This window comes from Berghia stephanieae, chromosome 3 (assembly GCF_034508935.2).
Source record: "Berghia stephanieae isolate SIO BIC M18660-M18661 chromosome 3, UCSD_Bste_1.3, whole genome shotgun sequence".
NCBI lineage: Eukaryota > Metazoa > Mollusca > Gastropoda > Nudibranchia > Aeolidiidae > Berghia > Berghia stephanieae.
This window is the reverse complement of record NC_088362.1, coordinates 7,835,268-7,852,767: the sequence shown is the minus strand read 5'-3', so window position 1 is coordinate 7,852,767 and position 17,500 is coordinate 7,835,268. Positions and strand designations below refer to the sequence as shown.

Genomic DNA, 17,500 nt, shown 5'->3' with positions numbered 1-17,500 from the left:
AGAAACATAGAGAAATTCCTCTCTTCATAAAAGCAAAATGGGAAGTCTGGGAAACGTAACGATTGAAACAGCTAAAGAGGTTTTAGATATATCTACACAAATTAAAACATTTTTAGACAGAGGACGAGTAAATCTCGTACCGCATAAAGTATTTCAAAATAAAAAGTTTACCATGGTTCACAACGTCAATAAGAAATATGACAAAACAGCGTAACCGAAGTTATACAAAGAATAAATAGACGAATGATCAATCACAGTTGGCGGCTCTTTGTGAATAAATACCGTGTCTATGCTTAAATAATGAACGAAAAGATCAAAACGAAACTTTGTTTTGATAGCTTTATCAATTTTTTTAAATTATAATATTGATAATACAAGAGCGGCGTAAATACTTTTCACATTCTTCCCTTCTACACAGAAAAATATACAGTTCTGAAATGTTTCGTACCAAAGGAGTTACATCGAAATATTTGGACTACGTGGAGGACGTGTTAAGCCCTAATGAGAATGGAAAGAAAATTACTGGTATGACAAAAGATCTGGTCACATCTTATACAGCAGTATAATTAGGTGCCCCAAACGTAAACAAAGGTCTAGAAGCACATGGCAAACCACATGTTCCTGTCTTGACAGCTCAAGTTCCAATGTAAATTATAGAAAAAAATAACCTTTAAAATTTGGCTGTTAGGTGGCAAAAGAAACACATATTCATAAATACTCGATCATGCATCAAATAATGTTTAGATCTCGATATTTTATGGAACAAAAGGTAAAATTTATCAAAAGTTACAGTCTATCTATTTTTAGACCAGAGCAAATTATTGCGCTGGTGTGAACAAAACGAGAATTATTCGGAGCCTGATTTTCAGAAGAATTTAGTCTTATATTATTATTTCTGCAACTGTTAGATTTTATGTAAACATATTTTCAATACTGAAAGTGTATTGCCTACAACTCAAACTACAAAATTGGGAGACCTATATTGTGCGTAAATTTTTCCGGTCCCTAACGAAAATCACGAGCAACTTGTTATTGTTTACGTTTGGGGCACCTAATTATACTGCTCTATACACAGAAACTGAGACAGAAATGGGATATCATCAAATAAATGACAATAAAAAGCTCGTCACCACAGCATTTTTACAGGAGCAAGTTTTGACCTTCAAACAAATTGCAAAGAAAGCATAGCTGACAGAGAAAGTAACATTAATAAAAAAAAAAATGACAGGGAACGATTCCTTCAGATTACCGCCCAGTATCTCTCGCTCGTATTTAAATAAAGGTTATCGAGCACATCATTGTCATCATTGTCAGATAAAACAATACAGATATAGGCATGGTATCTTATATGAAAACCAACATGTCCACGCGCTCAAATGAAATACAATTAATCAATTTTATTGATGACTTTTCAAAGTTTCTTGAGAAGGGCCAACAAACTCATTTATTTATAATGTTCTTCTCCGATGTCTTTGAAAATGTTAACAACAACATATTTTGCCAAAATCTCCTGTAATACGAGATCATTGCAGGCAAATGCCTTAAGATCAAAAGTGATCTTTTTTTAAAGATGAAGCAATTGAATACATGACAATATAATCTCAAGAAGGTGAAGAACATCTGCAACATGACCTCAAGAATCATGGCTGCTTTGGAACAGTGGTACCGTATTACGTTCCGTACACTAAAATGCAGCTTAAATTACACGTTGTTACAAGTTACACAACCGCATAATTACCAGAGCGCATAACATCAGCCAAATAACAACTATAAAGTCAGACTTAAATGGGACGAGCACATCAGCCTCACAACAAAAGGAAATAGGACACCGGGTTCCATTCGAATAGATTTAAAATTTAGATCAACAAGCCCAAAATTATTAGCTTACAATTCATTCGTTTTACTACATTTTGAATGCCCGTGCACTATTTGGAACACACAAACAAAACACCTTGCTGAGGAACTGGAGGTAGAACAGAGACGAGCCGATCGTTTTGTTACTGGAAATTATGAGAACAGCATGATCTAACAACTAGAATGAAAGTCTCTCCATACTAGGAGGACAGTAGCATAATATTCGGCCATAATGTAAAAGATAAAGAACAACCTGGTGAAGAAACGTGACTAAAAAGCAATTTCCAATGACATGACTATAGGCAGCCAGCCTCGAATCAAGGACCTTCCGATCAGAAATCAATTTTCATACCACAAGGCCACATAGACGTACAATGATCGAGCGGTAAAAAATTGCATACGTTATATAACATAGAATAAATTTATATATATAAATAATACGTATATACACAAAAACCATGAAATAATCGTGTTCAACCTTTTGTTAAAAAGCCCTTTTAAAACAAATTTCAAATGTAATTTTGTTCAACTTCTACAATGTTGTTTCGAGGATTCGTTATATTCAGGAAGTGAAGATAGCGAATACTTTAAACAATATTGTCGAATTTTATTATATATAACCAAACTCATGTAACACATCGTCCAGACGATGGCTGGAAGGCCTGAAACATCGATGTAGATTGACTCCAACATTGTGGTAAATATTACGATAATAATTCGCTGTATTATTACATATCGAGCATTATTCGTGCCATATTTGTATATTTGTATCCAACACGATTCAATATATATATATATTATATATATATATATATATATTATATATATATATAATTGTATTTTGTATGTCTGTATAGGGAAAGAGCTGGACGATGTAAGTCATCTTAATTGTAATACTGATATGATAATAAATGGAGACATTCTTGCAAATTATTCTGATAGATTTAGACAGAAACAGTTGAATTTGATTCGTGGGCAGTTACTTATTTGGTACATACTTACCTTGCAGAGGGAATGCTGTATGCACAGTTCACAAGACTGGAGATATATAAAGAAGAAACTGTAATCCACATAACAATAATATTTACAAGTATTCAACGATTCAAATACAAATTCAAACCAGAGACAGGATAACAATAAACAGGAAATTAATTTTCGGGATACCTTCCGCACGTTTCTTGAAGAAGCTTCAATTTATATTTTCATTCTAACCGTGGATCTTTGTCAGAAGTTTATTTATTTTATTCGTCCAATTTCAGTTGGCTTTAAAAAGTTGTAAAATAAAGCTTTATTGTTTGGTAAAAGTTAAATTTTTCCTAAAATAATCATGTTTACGGTTCTCTGTCGTTGAAGTATTGACAGGTAGTACAGAGCAGTTATTTGAGATTTTTTTTTTCTATTAGTGTTAATTAAAGGTACTGGATTTTCAATAAATTTGTATCTAAAGTTAATTCCCTTAGCTCGAAGAACGTTTGAAAGGCTTCCTGAATTTTCAATTGAATGATTTGTTTCCTGATTTTTTTCCCATCAACATATGTGACCGGACGCTTCAAGAAGTTGTTTTGTCAGGTTAAAAAGGACATAAAGAGAAGAGATTAAAGTTTATCTCATCTGGTTAAAAAGGGTATGACCAATAATGTGGAGAAAATATTATATATTATAGCTGTCACCGGAGTAGTATAATTTATCAAATAATTGAGTATACAATTGTTATACCAAAAAATTCAATATTTCTCTCATACTCTACAAACACAGAAAAAAAAAACAGAATTTAGTGAGAGAGAAAAGTACAAATCAGTTTCAAGCATATAACATTCACTAAGGAAAAATGGATTACCACACGTGAATCATAAAAAAAATTATAAAATGTATTTAAATACCTTTGTGGGATAGGGACAAACTTGTCAGTTAATAATACTCTTGAACAATAATTAATGATTTAATGAGAAAAATAAGCAATCCTTGACCCTACAGTTTCCTCAGGCAATCTCCGGGTGATCTTTAGCGAGATGAACGAAGCTATAGTACTGGAATCTTGGTAACGTTATTTTGAAATATTCATTGACATAAAGATCGACAAAATAAGGCACCACCGAATCGGCGTCATTTGGTTGTTCTGTAGTAGTAGTGTGTAGTAGTATTAGTATTAGTAGTAGTAGTTGTAGTAGTAGTAGTAGTAGTAGTAGTAGGAGTAGTAGGAGTAGTAGTAGTAGTAGTAGTAGTAGTAGTAGTAGTAGTAGTAGTAGTAGTAGTAGTAGTAGTAGTAGTAGTAGTAGTAGTAGTAGTAGTAGTAGCAGTAGTAGTAGTAGCAGTAGTAGTAGTAGTAGTAGTAGTAGAAGAAGAAGAAGAAGAAGAAGAAGAAGAAGAAGAAGAAGATGAAGAAGAAGAAGTAGTAGTAGTACAGTGGAGTCCATTTATAACGAGTCCTGGAATAACGAGAAGTCTGTTGTAACGGCATCTTTCTAAAACCCCGGTTTTTTTTCTTCTTTATCTTTGTAAAAAAAGTATTGCTATAACGCAATCGGACAAATACGCGAGTCGGTTATAACGGAATAGTGCTGCTGACTGCTGCTGTTGTGTACAACGCAAAAGCGAATAAAACCTGGTCGGTTACGAAATGACATAATGCGTCGATGGTGTGTATAGCGAATGGGATATCCTCAGTGTGCAAACAAACAATGAAGACTGCGTGGAATGAGTTAGGAGGGGAGGGGGAGTTGGAGGGGTAGAGAGATAAGGTAGGCGCATCGCATGAAATACGCTAGCAGTGTTTGCTGTTAGGCATCGTTTACAAGAGCCTGATGTTAGGCAAGATGACTAGATGTAATCACTTACACACCAGTACAATGGCTCTCACTTCTTTGATTACGATGGGGGATGAGTTGTAGGCGGGAGGGGGGGGGGAGACTGTAACCTTACAATGGACCGAATGAATGCGAGTGGAGGGCATGAGATGTGCAAGCAAGCGGAACAAACTCACGACGTAATGGGATGGGGGCGACATGGTGGTGTTATACGATGCCTTGGGTAGGGGAGAACGCAATTTGCGAGTCCCTTTCTTTCTTATTGCCAACGCCGAGCAGTCAACATCGCTAGCGCTAGTCAGTTTTAATTTAATTATCATCAGTACCAGTCAAGACATATCCTTGTTCAATACACCTTTATAATGGCCTCTAACTCTAAATCATTTATCAAGAAACGCAAATGTTTAACTCTTGAGACCAAAGCTATGTTGATTGAAGAGGTCGATAAAAAGATCCGAACAAAAGCAGAAATTTGTCGGTCGCATGACATCGCTTCAAGTACCTTACACACCATCTTGAAAGATAGAGAAACCATCATGGCGGCGTATACCAGTGGACGATTCCAGCAGGAAAGGAAGAAAATAAGAAAGCCCGATTTTGAAGACGTCGACCGCAGTTTGTTGTTATGGTTCAACCAGGCTAGGAGCCTCAGTGTCCCGATTTCAGGCCCCATCTTAATGGAAAAAGGCAATGAACTTGCAAAAACCCTAGGACACCAGAACTTTGACATGAGCATTGGTTGGTTGAATCGCTTCAAGGCCAGACACGCCATTTCAATGAAAGTTGTTTGCGGCGAATCAGCTTCAGTGTCGACCGAAACTATTGACAGTTGGAGGAAAGGTCAGCTGCAAGAAATCCTGAGGAAATACCAGCCCGGTGAAATCTTCAACGCGGACGAAACTGGGCTGTTCTACAAGTGCCTGCCAAACCGCACGCTTGCGAGACAGGGAGAGGTGTGCAGCGGCAACAAGATTCCAAAGGAGAGAATCACACTGTTAATCGCTGCCAACATGAATGGGACGGAGAAGTTGCCACTCCTCACAATAGGGAGGTTCGAGAAGCCGCGGTGTTTCAAAAACATTAAAGCTCTTCCAACAGAGTACAAATTCAACAAAAAGGCGTGGATGACAAGTACGATCTTCGAGCAATGGGTGCGGAAACTAGATAGAAAGTTTGCTCTGCAAGGAAGAAGCGTCGCACTCATTGTGGATAACTGCTCTTCGCACCCACATATGACTGATTTGAAGTCCATCCAACTGTTTTTTCCTGCCGCCAAACACCACAAGTGTACTACAACCCTGTGACCAGGGGATTATCCAATCGTTTAAAGTACTCTACAGAATAATACATAGAATAATTATAACCCAATACCCAGAGTAGGCCCGCGTAATTATTTCCCTTGAGTTTATTACATGATCTCTTATAACGAGAATCCTGCTATAACGGATTTTTCGCACCAGTCCCATACATCTCGTTACAACAGGATTCCACTGTAGTAGTAGTAGTAGTAGTAGTAGACAGTTATATCCAATCAAATTACCGTTTGTCATGTCTTAGTGATCGTAGACACCGTGTCTACATCATGTCATGAGAAAGAGGCAGTGACGCAGATACGATTTTATATGCTTTTATATAAGAGAACGTAGACTTTAAATTATACTATATATATATATATATATATATATATATATATATATATATATATATATATATATATACATATATATATATATATATATATATATATATATATATATATATATATATATATATATATCCTTTCTTTTAAAAATATAGCATTGTGGAGAACATTGTGCTTATTTGAGTCAATAAAAAAAATTGATACGGCGCACAACTCTACTGAAAGATTTGAAAATTAGAAATGTATTTTTTACAGATAGATAAACAGATAACTTGATTTCCTTTTATAATTTAAAGTCAGTTTGAAAGTTCGTTGAGTCAAACAGATATCATAAAATATGTACCAACGACGACACTTGACTCCCAAAATCAACTAATTTTGACACTGTAAAAAGTAGTCAATTTGCGTCATCTATTTATGACATCAAGTATTATTATTACTTCCGTTGTGTTGTTGATTTAGCGGTGATCAGTGTTATTTATGTTCTAATTGTGTGTATGTTTGTGTGTGTGTGTGTGCGTGTGTGTGTGTGTGTGTGCGCGTGTGTGTGTGTGTGTGTTGTGTGTGGTGTATACATGTGTGTGTGGGTGTTGGCATTTTTCAGCAAATTGTGGCATTCATAGTGATATTATTCACTTGATCACATGAAGGTATTTCAGTCGCCATTTTGATTCTTTTTTTTACTATTAGGGTTAGCTCGAGATCGAGGATATTTCTTTTTCTATTAAGGTTAGTCATAAGTCTTAGTAAAGGTGCTAGGATGTTTGTTTTTCCATAAGTTAAGTAAAGGGGAGACATTCCGAAAGCTCCTTCATCCCCAGTATTCTTTAAATTTGTATTTTCACCGTTGATATTTTGTCAGGCATTTATTTATTCAATTTGTCATTATATCTAGAAGTATTTTTAAAACTCTAGAACAAACCTTGATAGATTTGTGAAAGTTTAAAATTTCTTAATTTGACCATTGTTTTGATTTTCAGCCGCCATTTTGATTTGTTAAATATTGAAAGGTAGTGCAAAGCAGTCCGAGAGTTGTTTTTTTTTTCTATTAGGGTTAGCTCGAGAGGTTAGTCATAAGTCTTATTAAAGGTGCTAGGAAGCTTGTTTTTCCATAAGTTAAGTAAAGGGAGACATTCCGAAAGCTCCTACATCCCCAGTATTCTTTAAATTTGTATTTTCACCTTTGATCTTTTGTCATGCGTTTATTTATTCAATTTGTCATGATTTTTTCTATTAGGATTAGCTCGAGATCGGATGATTTTTTTTCCTATTAGGGTTAGTCATAAGTATTATTAAAGTGCTAGGGTGTTTGTTTTTCCTATTGGGGTTAATTAAAGGTACTAGGTTTAATTTTTTCTTGGGGTTAGTTGAGGGAATATATTATTAAATATATTATTGGGCCCCACAGAAAAATCAACCGAAGATATACCAAATTACACAGACAACGTTGTTTACCAATCTGCCCTCATTAAATGATGGTGATTACAGTATCGAATGAAAATAGTTCTTTCCCCGCGAAATTGCGGCCTTTTTACTAGTATATATATATATATATATATATATATATATATATATATATATATATATATATATATATATATATATATATAAGTATAATAACAAATGCCATAAAATGGAGTAATTTTAGATTTCAAGTAGAGATTTAAGATAAGTAAATATTTTTAGAATCCTAATCAAATTGACAAATTAGACAATATCATTTTAAATATATAATCACCGTTATTTTATGATATGAATGAATTATATGAAAGAATAAATGAATGAATGAAGGAATTAATGAATGAATGATTTAAAAGAAATATGAATGAATGTATGAATGAATGAATGATTTAAAAGAAATATGAATGAATGAATGAATGAATGAATAACTGTTAATGACTAACTGTGACTGACTGACGGACTGACTGACTGACAGACTGAATGAATAAATGAATGAATGAATGAATGAATGAATGACTTAATGACTGAAAGAAAGAATGAATCAATGAATGAGAATGAACGAATAAATAATGTGAAAGAAGGAATTAATTAATTAATCAATACATTTATCTAATAATTAATTAATTAATTAATTAATTAAATAATTCATGGAATTGATGATTGAATGATTAATATGAATGCATAAATAAAAAAATTGATGTGAATCATGAATGAATGAATGCATGAATGATGTATATGGACGAATGAATGAATGAATGAATGAATGAATGAATGAATGAATGAATTCCTATACATCTAACTGTTATCAACTTACCCGACTTGCATCAGATTCATGCATCATGCAGAACATTAAGATGGCAAAGGCAAATTCTGCAAGAAATGCAAAATATGGTCAGGCACATATGATCGGTTTTCAATAATGAAAATGGATTAGACACGAATCCTCTACTATCTTAACTGAAGAGCTCCATCAAACGGTTTATTTGAAAAGAGGGACTGATTATAATACAGTCATTCACTGTCCATTGTGAATTGTGGCTATGTTTTTCTTGGATTTTACAGGGTTGTGACAATTTAATTAGGCCGGTCATTTCAAGGCAAAGCAAAAAGACGCTTAGTATCACCCATAAAATATAAATGGTACAACTAGGGCAAATAAGTAAACCTATGATGACTGGTTAAATATGGCACAGAAGTAAACGAATGATAATTGATTCAATTGGGGCAAAGAAGTAAAAAAATTATGACTGGTTCCACTAGGGCACAGAAGTAAACCAATTATGGATGGTTCATCTAGCAGATAGAAGTTGGTTGCAAGAAAACAATATACATGTGTTCAGGGTGAAAATAGACCAATTATCCCATCCAGACAAATGAAAGTGATCCCTAATATAAACTTTAAACTCAAATTCATAAAAAAATATTATATTGAAAACAAAATATGTTAGAGTCGATAACAGAGAGATTATTTAGTTTGGAAGGTCGGAGGGGGGGGGGAGCTTGGTCAAATTATAAAAATAATTTTATACATCTGATTATTGCCCTCTCCTTAAAGGACTCAAGTGAGGGCCATGGCAAAAACCAAATACACGAACCACAAAACAAAGCTAGAAGGAAATCTAGAAAACGAAATCCAGTAAATGATTGAATGTAATTAATATCTGTTCGACAAATGGATGATGCCAAGTCTGCAAAGATAGATCATCATCAAGCCCTACTGCAACCTCCTCGTGGTGTCGAACGGTAACAGGTCAAGCTGGCCAACTGCAGAGGGCGACAAGAATAGGCAATGGCAAACCATTCTGTAACTTTGCCGAGTTAACTGCATGAATAAGTCCAAAAGTTAAACGGTGACAGCGTAAAGGGGAGCATGTTTTCACGGAAGACTGCTGCCTCGCTCGGTTGGGTCACACCGAACCGTCAGCCAGTTACTAGGCGAAATAAATTTAACAAATGTGACAAAACCAAAATTGGGACATGGAATGTCAGGACCTGTGCCCAAAAAGGAAAACTAAACAACATTCTAAAAGAAATGAAACGGCTCCAAATAAATATTCTTGGCCTGGCAGAGATGAGATGGAAAGAGCAGGGAACCATGTCAAAACAAGAAAACAACATGACATATAAGATCATATGGAGTGGTGGAACCTCTTTCCAAAAAGGAGTAGGGATGATCTTAGACCAAAAATCAACCAAATTTTACAAAGGGCACGTAGCAATCTCAGACAGAGTTTTGCTGGTTAAGCTAAGAGGACCTGTAGTTGACACCAATATTATTCAAGTTTATGCACCAACAGAAGAGGCGACAGATGCAGATATGACAGAGTTTTACCATTCACTAGACAAAGCAAAACGAATGTGTAAATCACAAGAAGTCCTTATGGTAATGGGGGACCTAAATGCTAAGATTGGCAGAGGCAGAGATGGTGACATAATCGGACCACATGGACTCGGAGACAGAAATGAACGAGGAAACATCTGGGCAGATTGGTGTAGAACAAATAAATTAATGATTTCAAACACCTGGTTTCAACAACACCCAAGAAGAACCTGGACATGGCAATCACCAGGGGACAGAGCAAGGAACCAGATAGACTTTATAGCAGTATCATCAAGATTCAGAAATGGCATATTAAATTGCAAAACCTACCCAGGCGCCGATGTAGACAGTGACCATGTCCCAGTTGTTTGTACAGTAAGGATAAAGTTTAAAGCTATTCAGAGAACAGCTGGTAGAATAAAGAGGGATTACAGGTTATGCAAAGATAATGGCATACAAACAAAAATGAGAGAAGAATTTGAAAATGCACTCATGATACAAAGCCAAAGTGAACCTGATAACAAAAAATGTGAAAAACAATTTGATATATTCCAAAAGTGTGTCAAAGCAACTACAGAAAAGCATTTACCAATAGCTCAAACAAACAGCAAAAAGGAATGGATGACAAATGAAATTCTAAACCTATTTGAAGAAAGACGAAAATGCAACAGAGGGTCTGCAGAATACCAAACATTGAACAACCACATTAAATCCAAATGCATCGAGGCACACGAGAACTATCTAGACTGGAAATGCTGCGAAATCGAAAGAGAATACAAACCCAACCCCCAACAAGCTCACCAAAGAATAAAAGAACTATCAGGGAAAAGGAAAAGCAAAGCAGCAGGAAGTTGTATCCAAAACAAACAAGGGGAACTGCTATTTGAAGAACAACATATAGAAAGCCGATGGGTAGAATACATAGGCGAACTGTACAATGATCCAAATAGAAATGAACCACCACTGAAATTCAAAGAACCATTAAGCGGACCAAACATCACCAAAAGTGAAATTGAACATGCCATGGAACGAATGAAGGATGGTAAAGCAACAGGCCCTGATGAAATATCTGTAGAGGTATTAAAAAGCCTAGGAGATCTAGCAATTGATGAACTTCACATATTATTCAACAATATATACAATACTGGGAAAATTCCAGAAGATCTCTGTAACTCTATTTTCATAGCAATACCAAAGAAAGCAGGTGCAGTCAGATGCGAAAATTTTAGAACTATAAGTTTAATAAGTCACATCAACAAAATACTGTTGCGTATAATTATCAACAGGCTAAGGAATAAGATTAACCCTGAAATCGCAGAAGAACAATATGGATTCCAACCTGACAGAGGGACAAGGAACGCAATATACCTCCTCCGTGTTTTAAGTGAAAGAGCTATACAGGTTCAGACCCCACTATACCTCTGTTTTGTCGACTACAAAAAAGCTTTTGATAGAGTACGCCACGAAGAAATACTAAAACAACTGCACTCCATTGGCGCTGATGAGAAAGACCTCAGACTCATGCAAACATTATACTACACCCAGCAGGCATCTATCAAAATCGGAAACTCTACAGGAAATTCCATTCCTATTAAGAAAGGAGTCCGTCAAGGGTGTGTTGCCTCACCAGATCTGTTTAATCTATACCAAGAAACAATCATGAGGGGCATAAATAATATGGAGGGAATAAAAGTAGGAGGTCACAACATAAATAATATAAGATACGCAGACGATACGGTACTCATTGCAACATCAGAAATCCAACTTCAAAAGATTGTTGACAAAGTGGTAGTAGATAGTGAAGCCAAGGGAATGGAAGTGAATATCACCAAAACAGAATGCATGGTAATACAGAAAAACCCCGAAAACAACAACACCTGCAATATAACGATTCACGGCGAGCAACTTACCAACGTAGAAAGTTTTAAATACCTAGGTTCAATAGTGACAACAGATGGAAGATGTAACCGAGACATACGAGCAAGAATAACTCAAGCCAAACAGGCCTTCATGGACCTGGGAAACATTTTGAAAAACAAACAGATGTCGTTCGGGATTAGATTCCGAGTCTTGAAGTGCTACGTGTGGCCAATCTTGTTCTACGGATGCGAAAGCTGGACTACAAATGCAGAAACACAAAAGAACATTGAAGCTTTTGAAATGTGGTGCTTGAGAAGGATGCAGAGAATATCGTATACCGCACACAAAACGAACGAAGAAGTGCTAAAACAAACATACCAACAAAGGAAACTAATGCCCTTAATAGTGGATCGACAACTATCCTTTTTCGGACACATAGTAAGGAAAGATAAGAATGAATACCTGGCAAGTTGTGGAAAAATACCTGGTAAACGCGCCCGGGGGAGACAAAGAAAAACACTCATAGACCAACTGAAGGGCTTCACCAACCTAACAATCCAAGAGCTGTTTGAAAAAGCAAGAGACAGGGAGGAATGGAGAGAGATAATTCATGCAGTATCCGAAGCCTGGACCAGGCATGGAACCTAGAAGAAGAAGAATTAATATCTACTTCAGTTCTTTGAGTAGTGACTGAGATAATATTCAAAGGGCCCACACATAAGTTACTTGATTCTCTGTGATTTACAATGTTGTATACGCTAACTTCTACTACTATAATAAAAAATGTTCTCTCACATATAGGTAATCACTTAACTCTTCTGAGTCTGCCCTACTTAAATACCTATAACATTTTCACCAACTCATAATAATAATCATTGCAAAATTTCCTGGATACAACAAATAACAAGGTACATTCATGTCTTTTCTCTCTCTCTCTCTCTTCCCCCCCCCCCCCCCCCTTATTTTTGAAATCGTCAAAACTTCAAAGAATCGATCACCTTTCCCCAAACTCTTAGGCCTCTGGAATAATGTAGTCATAACAGTTCTATGGAAAACTAAGTATATTATTTCCTTTTTTCAAACCCCACCATACAATACATCCCACCCAATCCCAAATATAGATAAATAATATAAACAGTCCCCCTCCTCCATCACCCTGATACTAATGGAATCGGAAAGGAATACCATGTTCAATTAAATCGAAGAGTTACCTATGCGGCCTCGGCGAACTAGGCACAACGGTATTGTACGAGAGTTAGGTAACAGCAAGTAGGTTTAATGAGTTCACGGTGCTTGCATATCAGTTAAACTTGGTCATTATATTGAGTACTAGAAAATTATTTTCTTTGATCGGTGTTACTTGGTATTTGGGGATAAAAAAAAAATCAAATTATAGTTGGTTTTTATTATTTAGGCGTAAAGGATTATTTGGGCATACGATATTATTTGGCCGTACCGTATTTGTTATTTAGGCGTACGGTTTATTTGGGCGTGCCACCAATGATTATAATTTGGGCGTAAAAACTGACCTTTGGAAAGGAATTGTGGGAACCTTTTAGAGTGTTTTTGATTCTATTCTACATTCGATTCTCCATTCTACTTCACTATGAGCTGTACTTTCCTAGTATGCTGCAAGTTCTAACATCCTACTTAGAATCTTTATTTTACGGACTTAGAAATACTCCACGTACATTGAACATTGTTACAAAGGCAAAATGACTTTATAACTGGACTGGTTTTACGGATTTGAAATTTATGAAATGGATTGAATTATGACCATGCTAATTGATTTGGATTTGGAATTTATCACAACAAATAAAACAGTAAGAAATGAAACTTGGAGTCTGGATTTTATTTTGAATGTCTTGATGTTGTACATTCAATTATCATCATTGGCCCTTGAACTATTTAGTCATTATTAACATCTACAACACAATGCAAAGGATCAATATCATGTACCAAAAGGCCACTATACGATCATAAGCCATTACACATGTGTGCAACTACGCCACAATACAGTGAAATGGCTGCGCGGGGCAATGCGTATGCTGTGCAACATGTCGAAGGGGTCTGGTCACGCCCCACCCGCCTGATGCACGGCTGAAACAGTTGCGCTGCCGCGTCTAGATTGTCGCAGACCTCACAACTTCAGCCAGGATCAGTCGAGGCCGACTCGGAAGAAATAATAATAATAATAATAATAATAATAATAATAATAATAATAATAATAATAATATTAATAATAATAATAATAATAATAATAATAATAATAATAATAATAATAATAATAATAATAATATAATAATAATAATAATAATAATAATATATATATATATATATATATATATATATATATATATATATATATATATATATATATATATATATATATTATAATTATTATTTCTTTGTGTGTCATGATTGGAATCTTGATGAGGGAATGTTTTTAAGGAAAATGTATTACTATGTATTTTTATGCACTATGTGTTAAAACCTTGGTCGGTTAAAGGCTTCTATTAGCCTGACTACATTATCTACGAAACATTTTTAATTGCCGACAATAAATAAATATTTGAATTGAATTGAATTATAAAATATATTTAACTAACTGTAGATAATACAATAAGCGGGGACCGAACTATTCTCATTAAAGTAATCTGACAGATAAGTGGCTAGATTTCGACCGATAAGCTGCTAGATTTCAAAATGTGAATGAATGAACACGCTGGAGAGGTGCGGATGGGGTAATTTTGATTCATGGAGTGAGGGGGGGGGGGGGGGGGGGGGAAGAAAAACAAAACAAAACACGATCTTGTCAAGTTTCAGACTTGAAGGAAAAGTTGAAATGTTCAAAATCTCAATTCTAAGTCACATAAAATGTTTCAATCATCCTATCCCTCCTCTTCATTCCTTCTCAAACTGATACACTCTCATTCAACTTCAAGCTATTTGACAGCACGCCATTTTGAACAGAAATACAGTGTTGTGTTCAGTGAGGGGACAACGACTAATTTTCAGAGACGGGAGAGCGTTTCTACTACTGCGAATAGTGATTCCGCCGTGGACCCACTATTCGCCGTACTCCTGCGAATAAGCACTTCGTATTATTATTATTATTATTATTATTATTATTATTATTATTATTATTATTATTATCATTATTATTATTATTATTATTATTATTATTATTATTATTATTATTATTATTATTATTATTATTATTATTATTATTAAATAATATAATAAACGACGTCAGTTTCTATCTATCTATCTATCTATCTATCTATCTATCTATCTATCTATCTATCTATCTATCTATCTATCTTTCTATCTATCTCTATCTATCTATAATAATAATAATAATAATAATAATAATAATAATAATAATAATAATAATAATAATAATACTTTATTGCATCCCAAAAAGGATTTTTTTGTACAGACGTGTTATAATTTACACAATAAGATAAAAATACAATGGAAATAGGATGTATATATAAAAAAGGAACAGCTCCATAACCAGAGCTGCGCTTTATAATATGAATAATTTCAACACTGTAAAATAGTTAAAACTGTCACTATAAATTGAAAATTGAAAAGATTGCAAAACAAATAAATTAATAAATTAATATTTAGATTTTTTGGAAGTAAAAATGCGAAATAATTATATAAAATGATTATTGCTTGTTGTTATAAAGCCTAATACTGGACGGGAGTAAAGATTTTCGAAGTCTCTCTGTTTTCGTTGAAATAGAGAAAGGGCGACCACTTCTTTCTGACATAATAACTGATGGTCTTAGTGGATGATAGAACGCGGGTTCACCACACAACCATCGCGAAGTTACCAGGCCAGGCGGAGTTGTCGTACCAATGACCTGAGTTTGAAACGAATATTTTTGTGTTCGTGGATAGCTCATAAGGTAGAGTCACGCTTTCACCGGCCAGGCGGAGTTGTCGTACCAATAAGGTCGCAGGTTCAAACCCCACCACCGCCGCGAAAAAAAATTTATTCTCTATTGTCTTCTGGCACTTTTCTACTCACTTCATCTCTTGTAGATTTTGCATGTTAATGGTAGTTGAATAAAACTATCTATGGACATACTCATCTTTAATACATTTTTTCCAAGTTTGAAAAGTAGCAAAAATCTCTAGGATTGAGTGAGTTAAGCAGATAAACCAAGTTGTTATTATGAGACTGTGTGCGTGAATGACATAATCAGTCGGTAGGTGAACATTTTGGATTTGGAGTTTTTTCATTTTCGGAAAGAATAATATGCTCACCAGAGCATTTTAATCTTCATTTGAAATAAGTCGGGTGATTTTTCATGAAGTTATGATCAGATGAATAGGAAAGGTATCCTGCAACTTTTATCAAATTTCATACTTTTTCAACTTGACTAGCTGTAAAAAATATTTAGAAGTGAAATTAAGCTTTGATATTTCCCGAAAATGTACAAAAAGTTTGGATTTAATTATTTATGACAAAATCTCTTTTTGATAAAAATTGACCTTCTAACTGAACTTGTCAATATCTCAGTTCAAACCTTTTCACCATCCGACTGATTATGTCATGGACGGTACTGTTGGGCTGATCCGTTTGGGTCAAGTTAAATGAGGAGCTGTCTTGAAACTTGAACACATGATCTTAAGAAGTCAGAAGAAACCAGTTTTTTGGATTGGTGAATGGCGTCGACTGCATAGCTTCCCTCTGATGGCCAGACGGAGTTGTCGTATCAGTAAGGTCGTTGGTTCGAGCCCACATCGCTGCGAATTTTTTATTCTCTATTGTCTTCTGGCCCTTTTCTACTCACTTCATTTTCTGCTGTTATGATGATGATGATGATGATGATGATGATGATGATGATGATGATGATGATGATAATAATAATAATAATGATAATAATATTAAAAATAATAATGATAATAAAAATAGTAGAAATAATAATAATAATAATAATAATAATAATAATAATAATAATAATAATAATAATAATAATAATATTAATAATAATAATAATAATAATAATAATAATAATAATAATAATAATAATAATAATAATAATAATAATAATAATAATAATAATAATAATAATTAACCAGGTAACTGTCGTATTTTGGAAAAACATGTATTTAAAAATTTGTCAAGAAAACTCGTCCTTCAAATGACCGTCATCTTGACAAAAACTTTCAAACCAGGGATTTAAAGGTTGGTAGAGTGCTCGCTTCACAGGCAAAAGGACTGACTTCGATTTCGGGTGAAGTCGAGTTTTTTAGAGGTTATTTATCCCCGCCCAATCCATCCAGCAGTGATTGGTTTGCTGGTTCTGCTAGAAAGTACTTTGCGGTAAATTAGCGTCATACTTAAAGGGTAGCAAGCAATGTCTATTGTCCGTTTCACGTTATAGAAACCGGGTTAAACTCCGGCTTTACAATAACAATCTAAAAAATAAACAACTAATGGAATATAATGAGGACATAGAAATAAAGTCAATAAAAAGAAAAGATTTTTAAAAAATCGATTTATAGGAGGTCCAGATGGCTCAAGTTTCACAAGCAAGG

General features: G+C 34.6%; 1 long non-coding RNA gene across 1 annotated transcript in view; it reads right to left on the bottom strand.

The window, feature by feature from the left end:
* The window catches only part of LOC144966962 (uncharacterized), a 24,865-nt gene that overhangs the window by 4,524 nt on the left and 2,841 nt on the right, over positions 1–17,500 (bottom strand). The window contains exons 2-4 of the long non-coding RNA XR_013644298.1: positions 14,551–14,635; positions 8,576–8,631; positions 2,857–2,892 (exon numbers count right to left, since the gene is read on the bottom strand). This is a non-coding gene — a long non-coding RNA (uncharacterized LOC144966962). The remainder of the gene's footprint in view (positions 1–2,856; positions 2,893–8,575; positions 8,632–14,550; positions 14,636–17,500) is intronic.